The sequence below is a fragment of the Lethenteron reissneri genome, chromosome 69 (assembly GCF_015708825.2).
Source record: "Lethenteron reissneri isolate LAM-NWPU_2019-01 chromosome 69, ASM1570882v1, whole genome shotgun sequence".
NCBI lineage: Eukaryota > Metazoa > Chordata > Hyperoartia > Petromyzontiformes > Petromyzontidae > Lethenteron > Lethenteron reissneri.
Genome location: NC_083847.1, coordinates 3806152 through 3815395, shown reverse-complemented (window position 1 = coordinate 3815395; position 9244 = coordinate 3806152). Strand labels below are relative to the sequence as shown.

At 51.1% G+C, this 9244-nt stretch overlaps 1 pseudogene; it reads left to right on the top strand.

The window, feature by feature from the left end:
* The first annotated feature begins 750 nt into the window (after positions 1-750).
* On the top strand, positions 751-8076 carry LOC133360780 (complement C1q subcomponent subunit C-like; annotated as a pseudogene).
* The last annotated feature ends 1168 nt before the right edge of the window (positions 8077-9244 follow it).

Below are 9244 nucleotides of genomic sequence, written 5' to 3'. Positions count from 1 at the left end.
GATAATACAGCCCTGGTAGGTGGGTGAGTGGGTGATTTAGTGGGTGGGTGGGTGGGTGGGTGAGTGAGTGAATGGGTGAATGAGTGAGTGGGTTTTTGCGTGAGTGAGTAAATGAGTGAGTGGGTTGCTGGGTGAGTGGGTGAGTGAGTAGGTGGGTGGCTGAGTGGGTGGGTGGGTGATTGGGTGAATGAGTGAGTGAGTGAATGAGTGAATGAGTGGCTGAGTGAGTGGGAGGTTGAATGAGTGAGTGGGTTATTGCGTGAGTGAGTGAATGAGTGAGTGGGTTGCTGGGTGAGTGGGTGGGTGGGTGAATGAGTGAGTTGGTGAATGAGTGAGTTGGTGAATGGATGAATGGGTGAATGAGTGAGTGAGTAGCTGAGTGAGTGGGTGGGTGAATTAGTGAGTGGGTGAGTAGGTGAATCAGTGAGTGAGTCGGCCCCTAGGCAAATGTGCCCACTAATGTGGCTTATTGGATAACAGGGCCCTGTCGAGGTCCCCTCGCCGTCGATCGAGAAGCCGTCTCCTCGCTGCTGTTGAGGAGAAGCCGCCCTTCTCCCAAAATCCCCCATTGGCTCTGGCCTTAGTGGTCGGATTTTTCAGTTTTTTTCCACTTGTTGTGTTTTCCTGTTGGCGGAAAGAGAGGTCACAGGCAGGTCACGGTCGGCCAAAGTTTCCGTTCTTTACCAAGTGGGAAATGGAGGAGCACGTGACCAAAGTATTGTTTAAAAGAGGAGACGGGGGAGAGGATTTCAGTGACTCGGTGACCAACGCTGAGCACCGACAACCTCCGATTAGCAGGACGCTCAGCTGCTACGTACGGTGGAGCGAAAGCAAATTCAACTTACCGTACGTATAAAGACTCAGACGGATATCCATAGACTCATCACTCCAAGACCCATAGACTCATCACACAGAGACCCATAGACTCACACAGAGACCTATAGCCTCACACAGAAACCCATAGATTCCTCACACATAGACCCATATATTACTCACAGAGACTCAAAGACCCACGCAGAGGCCATAGACTCCTCACACAGAGACGCATAGACTCACAAAAAGACCCATAGACTCACGTAGAGACGAGTACACTCACATATAGACCCACAGATTCATACAGGGATCCGTTGCCTCACACAGAGACCCACAGACTAACACGTAGACCCACAGACTCACACATGGACCCGTAGACTCACACAGAGATCCATAGCATCACACAGAAAACCCATAGACTTACACGGAAACCCATAGACTCATCAAACATAAACACACAGACTTACACATAGACCTACAGACTCAAACAGGGACCCGTAGACTCACACAGACCCATAGACTCACAAAATTACCCTTAGAATCACAGAGAGCCCTGTAAAATCATATAGACCCACAGACTCACACATAGACCCACAAAATCACACAGGTAATCGTAGACGCACACAAAGATCCATAGCCTCACACAGAGACCCATAGAATCACAAAAAGACCCACTGACTCACGAAGAGACCCGTAAACTCACACAGGGACCCGTAGACACACGTATATATCCATAGCCTCACAAAGAGACCCATAGACTCACTCAGTCCATTGACTCCTCACGCAGAGACCCATAGACTCACAAAAAGACCCATAGACTCAGAAAGAGACCCACAGACTCACACAGAGACGAGTAAACTCAAACATAGACCCACATACTCACACATAGACCCACAGACTCACACAGAAATCCATAGACTCACACAGAGATCGATAGACCCCAACAGAGATCCATAGACTCATCAAACAGAAACCCATAGACTTATCACACAGAGACCCATAGACTCATCACAAGAGACCCATAGACACACACAGAAATCCATGGACTCACACGGAGTCGCATAGATTCACACACAGACCTGTAGACTCACAAAGAGACCCACAGATGCACAGAGACCCATAGACTCACACAGAGACCCATAGATCCCACAGAAACCCATAGACTCACGCAGACTCATAAACACACTCAGAAACCCATAGATCCACACATGTATCACTATGGGCCTCAAAGCGTCTCTCTCTATCTCTGTGTCTCTATGTTTGGCTGCTGCTATAAATGTCCACGTGATGTTGACGATGATAATAGGCCACTTTGTTGAGCTGCCATTGTTTGTGATGGAGAGGTCTCTTCTGATAATAAGTGAATTGCTCAGTTGGGGTTTTACCTGGCAAGATAACAACTAGTATAGATGTTTTTTTTCGATTTAAAGCTTTCGTGACTGCAGGGATTCATCTTCTTGGTTCCTTCGGTAAAGTAATGTAGAAGGGAAATAATAAAATCAAAAAAATAAAACATAATAAAATAATATTATTATATTAAGTAAAATTTTATTTTTATTATTTTATTATTTCCCTTGTACGTGACTTTACCGAAAGAACCAAGAAGATAGATGTTTTGTTTATATTGTTTTACGTGATTTGTTTACCTTTCCTATACTTCGCCCTCCTATCCTGTTTGTGCATCGTGTTGTTTGTTGTTGAAACGTTCTGACTTCGTGGCCTCCTTATCGGAGCATCTGTGACTTGAAAAGAGCTTCACAGCTCATCGGATTCTTCCTGCAGCGTCTACTCGACACGCTGGTTCTGGCTGCTGTCTCCGCGCTTGTCTCTGATTCTCCCTCGTCAGGTTCGATCACCGGACCCCTGACGATGCCTGCTGCTGCTCTTTCTTTGGAGTTTGTGTCAATCTCTCTCTGTCTCTCCCCGTGGATATATTAACGACCTCGCCTGGTATACAGGAAGTCGTGGGTTCGATCGAGACCTCGATGATGCCTGCTGCTGTGTATTTGGAGTTTGCATCTCTCTCTGTCCCTCCCTGTGGAGATGTTAATTACCTCGCTTGGTATATAGGAAATCGTGGGTTCGATCCCGACCCTGATGCCTTCTGTATATTTCGTGTCTCTCTGTGGTCGCGTGGATTTTTCTCCTCCGGATTTTCTCATTCATTTTCCACGTGACAATGATAAGCCTACTTCATTGAACTATCATTTGTGATGGGCAGGGCGCTTTTGAAAAACGATCGACTTCATAGCAGCTCATTTGAACATTACTTAGTAAAATAAATAAAAGTTCGTGTCTAAATCCATCCTGTATACCAGGCGAGCTAGTTAACATCTCGCCACTGCTGTCCCCAGATGTCCATCTCGGCACTGCCGCTGCTGTTGCTGCTGCTGGGGGTGGTGGTGGTGGGAGCCCAGCAGGAGAGGACCGTCTGCGCGGGCATCAACGGGATCCCCGGTCAGCCCGGAGCCCCGGGGCAGCACGGGACCCCTGGGGCCCCCGGGAGGGACGGCAGAGACGGTGAGGGTTCAGGTCCCAGAGACCCCCCCACGGTGCGCTCGTGGGGAGCGACGCGATCACTCGCTCGCTCACTCGCTCACTCATTCGCTCACTCGTTCACTCACTCGTTCACTAACTCGCTCACTCGTTCACTCAATCGCTCATTCACTCCCTAGTTCACTCACTCATTCACTCACTCAATCGGGCACTCACTAACTCACTCATTCACTTGCTCACTCGTTCATTCACTCACTCACTCACTTGTTCACTAACTCAAACGTTCACTCACTCGTTTCACTCACTCAAACGTTCACTCACCATGTCATGCACTCAGTCGTTCACTCGCTCATTCTCGTAGGGGAGTGTCTCGTGTGGAGTAGAGTGAGATGAGAGGGGAGAGGCAGAAGAGTGCGTGGAGGGGAGTAGAGTGAGATGAGAGGGAAGAGGCAGGAGAGTGCGTGGAGGGGAGTGGAGTGAGATGAGAGGGGAGAGGCAGGAGAGTGAGTGGAGGGGAGCAGAGTGAGATGAGAGGGGAGAGGCAGGAGAGTGAGTGGAGTGAGATGAGAGGCAGGAGAGTGCGTGGAAGGGAGTAGAGTGAGGTGAGAGGGGAGAGGTAGGAGAGTGCGTGGAGGGGAGTAGAGTGAGATGAGAGTGGAGAGACAGGAGAGTGCGTGGAGGCGAGTGGAGTGAATTGAGAGTGGCTTGAGGAGCGGACGAGCCATGCTTTGTTCTTCTCGCAGGTGTTACCGGAGCACCCGGAGCCAAGGGAGACCTCGGGGCTCGAGGCTTGACTGGGGACCCAGGTGGGACTGTGACTGACTCGTGTGCTCCGAGCAGCTGATTCTATGTATTTATTTTATTACCAAGTGAGGCTCACTGAGCTATGTGACGCTTGTTCAGAAGCGACCTGGCTACACGTAATGATAGCTCGACGAAGTGAACTCATCATCACGTGGACATTTATTCAGCCAAATATATTTCTAAATGTGGAATGAAAAAAAAACGGAGGACCCAGTGAAAAATCCACGCAACCACGGGGAGGGAGAAACGCATTCAAACTCCAATTAAACAGCTGGCGTCAGGATTAGGAGATGTTAACTTCCTCGTCTGATCCACAGGAGGTCGTGGGTTCGAACCCAACCCTGACGATGCCCGATATATATTCGGCGTTTGCATGTTCTCCCCGTGGTTTTGTGGATTTTTCATCGGGTTCCTTTGGTTTTTCCTTCCACCTTTAGAAACATGCGTTTTAGACTTTACAGTATTTGACTGCTATAAATGTCAACGTGATGATATCAGCCACCACATTTAGCTGTCACTGTCGACAGGCAGGTCGCTTCTGAAAAAAATAGCAAATCAGCAGCTCAGTGGACCTTACACCTGGGAATTTAACAAATAGTTTAGTCGATGGGTCTCTATGTATCTCCATGTTGTAGAAAACAGAGCTCACGAGGTATATCGTGTATAGGTGTAACATCTGTGGGGGCTTACGCCCCTCTCCTCCTCTCCCTCCTCCGCCCCTTCTCACCGGGCTGCCACCGATCGTGTGATCGGCCTCCCCGCACCAGCGTCCTCTCTGTGGCACATGGCTAGTGGCTGGCTCCCCACCGCCTGGAGTTATCCCACACACTCCCCACGTACACCACCACTAATGCGGAGGTGGGGGTTGGTATGGTGTGGCGGGGGGGGGGGGGTGGTGTGTGGAGTTGCTATGCACGCAAGGCGACACGGCACTTTCCCCGACTAAACCACGGCGATGGCGGATGACGTGTCCGGGTCAGTCAGTGGGAGTTCAGAAAGTGAGCTGTGGTGCAGGTGCGTGCGAACAAGGTGGAATGAGCACGTGTGTATGAGTCAACACTCAACTAACCAACCCGTTGGTGGATGCTCCTCACTCATCCTGGGGGGAGGGGTAGAAAACCTGGGTGCCACATGACCCCCCTAATCAGTGTCAGCAAGTCGATGGAATTACTTTAAATATAAACGGACACCATCGCTAGATATTCACACACGTGAATATGCACGCGGCCTCCCCCCCCCCCCCCCCCCTCCCCCCTCCCACCCCCCCCCCCCCCCCCCCCCCACCCCCCCCCGCACCCCCCCCCCCCCCCCTCCTGTGCGTCCAGCCTTCATCCGCTGTTGCAAATACGCAAAACCGACGGCAGGGTTTGATGGTAATATACGAGGTGTTTCACACGCCCGCACGTTACCCGCACCACACCTACGCTCTCCCACCCACGCAGAAATCAACCTCACACGGAATCCTCGGTGCTAAGTTTATTAATGGCGCCAATACGCATTACACCGGGTGGAGGAAGAATATTTCGCGAGGAGAGCCTAGGCCTAACTCTGACTATGACCCAGTTACCCAAACGTTTCTACCACGTACCTCGTCGCTGTTCCTCACAGGCCGTCGCCACGGACGCTGTGAGAGTCGTAGGGAGAACGACGAGCGAAACCCTCGCTTATCACTGCCTCGTAGCAGCACTCGCGGGCATCACATGGATGCTGCGAGTGGCTCAAGGAGGCAGGACAGCAGGGAGGGGTCTGGATCGCCCGGAGGTTGAAGACAACTGAACTCACCATCCCGGGATACCTATCTTTATTCTCTAAACTTCAAAGTCCCAGGGTGATGTCATACCACGCAGCCAATCGGGCGCTTACCCATGCTCCCCGTCATCGTCCCTCTCCACCATCTCTACCGTGGCGGCCTAATCCCCTCACTTCAAAGGCCCAGGGTGGCATTGTACTGCGCAGCCAATCGCGTGCTCACCTGCGCCGTCTACATGGAGGGATCACGGGGTCTGCTGCTGCTGCTGCTGCTGCGGCCCCTCACCCATTGTCACCCGTGCTCAGCAATTCTAACCAGCTGGTCTGCCCTTCTGGCCTAATATTCCACCCTCCGCCTCTCCCAGTGTCGTGAGTAACTCATTGCGGTTGGCCCAGGGAACCTTTTCCTTCTGCGCCCATACAATCTAAGCCAATTTAGGGGCACTTCAATGTAACTTGTTGACTTGATGCCAAACCTGTGAGGGTCGGCCAATCTCCTGGCCACCGGGAAACCGTGGGACCCTCCCTCTAGGGGCCCTTCGGATTTAAACCCGATGTGCCAGGCAACCCCCCGTCAGGACAATACGTGGGTGCACTGTGTGTGGGTGGGTGTTAGTGTGAAGGCCGGAAGGAGAGTGCTCCGTGGTCGTGGCACCACACATGACCCCTTGTTCTGGAAAACAGAACTCATTCAGTACACCGTGTAGAGCGGAAACACGCGTTTTATACAGACACTTAGGGCAAGGTTTTACTGTTACAAACAAAGACATTTGTCACAGGACACGACTCAATTGTGCAGGTTTGGCTCACCGTCATCCAACATTGACGCAGAATTGCCACATCTCTCCGTTTGAGAGTGGGGATAAACACACAAAAAACAAAGATCCCCCGTATAGCCTTAACAGACTGTTTGGAAAGTGCTGTTGGTGAGGCCTTTGTCTCCCAAGTGGCGTTGTTAAAATATCACACCAGGTACTCATTTGAGGCTAGTTCGACCTACGGTAGGAGGCCCAGTACCAGTTCAGATAATCGTAACTTGTGTTGAACATGAGCCGGAATCGAACTCCGGTCTCTGCTGGGTTCATAGCACTAACCGCTACACTACCGTGGGGGTGACACACACACATGCACACGCCGTGTGTTTTGGACCGTGTTATCCGACTAGGTCTGCCGGGAAAGCTGGCCCTCTTGGCCAAACCAGGGCTCGCGGGGACTCCTGGGAAGGTCCCAGGGTGAGCAGGGCGAAAGAGGCGAGGAAAGGCGAGCGGGGAGAGAGCGACGTGGGTCCCAGGTCGGCCTCTCTGCGAAGGTGGGACGCTTACAAGCCGGCGGCCGGCTCCCCCGTGACGTTCAACGTCACATCACCAACCCCGCAGGGCCACTACAACCCCGGCACGGGGAAGTTCACCTGCGCCCACCCAGGCGTCTACTATTTCACGCTGTACGCGCATCCCAGTGAACAGCACCTCGTGATTATGTTTATGAAAAACGGGAAGGTCATCTCTAAGGTGTGCGGTGAGAAATACAACGCAATAAGTGGCAGCGTCGTGCTGAGTCTCAAAGCCGGGATGAGTGTGGCTGGAGTTGGAGGCTCCGTACATTCATTTTTACTTCAACGTGCACAGAGACTCGGTGTTCAGCGGCTATATCCTGTACCCCGAGTGAATCGTTTTTGTTTCCATCTGTGCGTCTGGGAAGACAGATTGGGAACACATTAACACACACGCATGAACCCCTCCCCCCATGTTAAACAAAGCTTTTGGGCAACATCTCAGAAAAATACCCAGCAAAAATCTTCAATATGCTCGGCTTGCCCAATGCTGTGGTAATGACTGCAAATTTTCTGTCCGTCTGCTACAGTAGAGGTATAGGGAATTTCAACAAGACCTACATCTCTGCTTTATTGACCTAGTCAAGGCCTATAATACCATCAGTAGGCCTGGGCTCTGGGTGTTTCTTCGTTCTTTCAGAGTCCCTGACCCGCTGCTCACAATCATTAAAGACCTTCATAATGAAATAATGAAGAACGGGCTCAGGTAAAACTATGTGGCTGGGAGTTAGAGCCATTCCTTGTACACCTTGGGGTGCGACAAGGATGTCCTCTGGCTCCCACATTATTTAACATCTATTTTGACCACGTAGTTCGTGAAGCCTAAAATAGCTGTAGTGGAGGAATTTCCATTTGGTACAGATACAATGGGAGGCTGATCGATGCCCTGGGTCAAGGAATGGCTCCCTATTGGTCAACCACATTATGTATTCTGATGATTTGGTAATTGCTGCTCATTCAGAGGAGGAGTTGGAGACACTGCTGCTGAAACTAGAGCGTGCCACTAAGAGGTGGGGCTTTACCATAAGCACCTGCCTGGGTATTTTGTACCATCGGACATTCCACCCCCACAACTCCCAATCAGTGATGGGGTAGTTGTGGAGAGAGTTTCCCATACTTGGGCTGTGTCTCATGACCGGCACCGGTTTAACAGCAGAGGTCTCACTCAGAATTAGTCGAGTGGCACTATCTTTTAATCGGTTGCGCAACGCTGTGTGGAAGCTACCTGGTCTGTCGCTACGCATGAAGCTTCAGGTCTTCTCGGCCACGGTCATTCCCTCCCTTCTCTACGCTAGCGAAACGAAGATGAAACATCAGTAGAGGGATGCAGGCAAGGCCGATGAATCAGATGCCTTTTATGACCTCCTGTCACAGGTGCTAGCTAAAGTGGCCCCTCGAGATAGAGTCATCTTGTTGGGTGGCTTTGAGTCCCGAGTTGGTCATGATGTAAGCACCTGGTCTGGAGTGATTGAAAGGCATCGGACAGATCAACTCAATAATAACGGTAGGAGGCTGCTACATTTTTGTGCAGCCCATGGGCTTGTAATCACCAACACGCTGTTCCGGCATTGGTGCATCCGCACAACATCATGGATGCATGCTGGGTCCAAGCAAGAACATCTACTGGAGTACATCATGATGGAAAAGTTGATACGCGCCCATGTCTTTGACACCAGGTCCTACAGTAAGGCTGATGTACCCACTGATCATCGGCTTATCATTTCTAAGATACGTATGACATTCTTCCACTCCGGCAGTGGGTGTACATCCAGGAAACTATTCGAACAAACAGCGGCCTAATCTCAGCTAGCTAATGAAAGTTGCTAGTGAGAATTTCATGATCACTTGGACGACTTCCATGGCGAGACGACATTTGATTCCCACGGACAGCCACCAAACTCCCTCTCTCGCCCCCTTTCATCCTCCAGCGGGATCTGGCCACGCCCAGGCCACGCCCCCCTTCTCAAACCTTCTAGCTGGTTCTGGGAGCTCAAAGATGGATCCTTTCTATGACCTTTGGCCCAGTTCTTATTCCTTCCATGACCCTTGCCC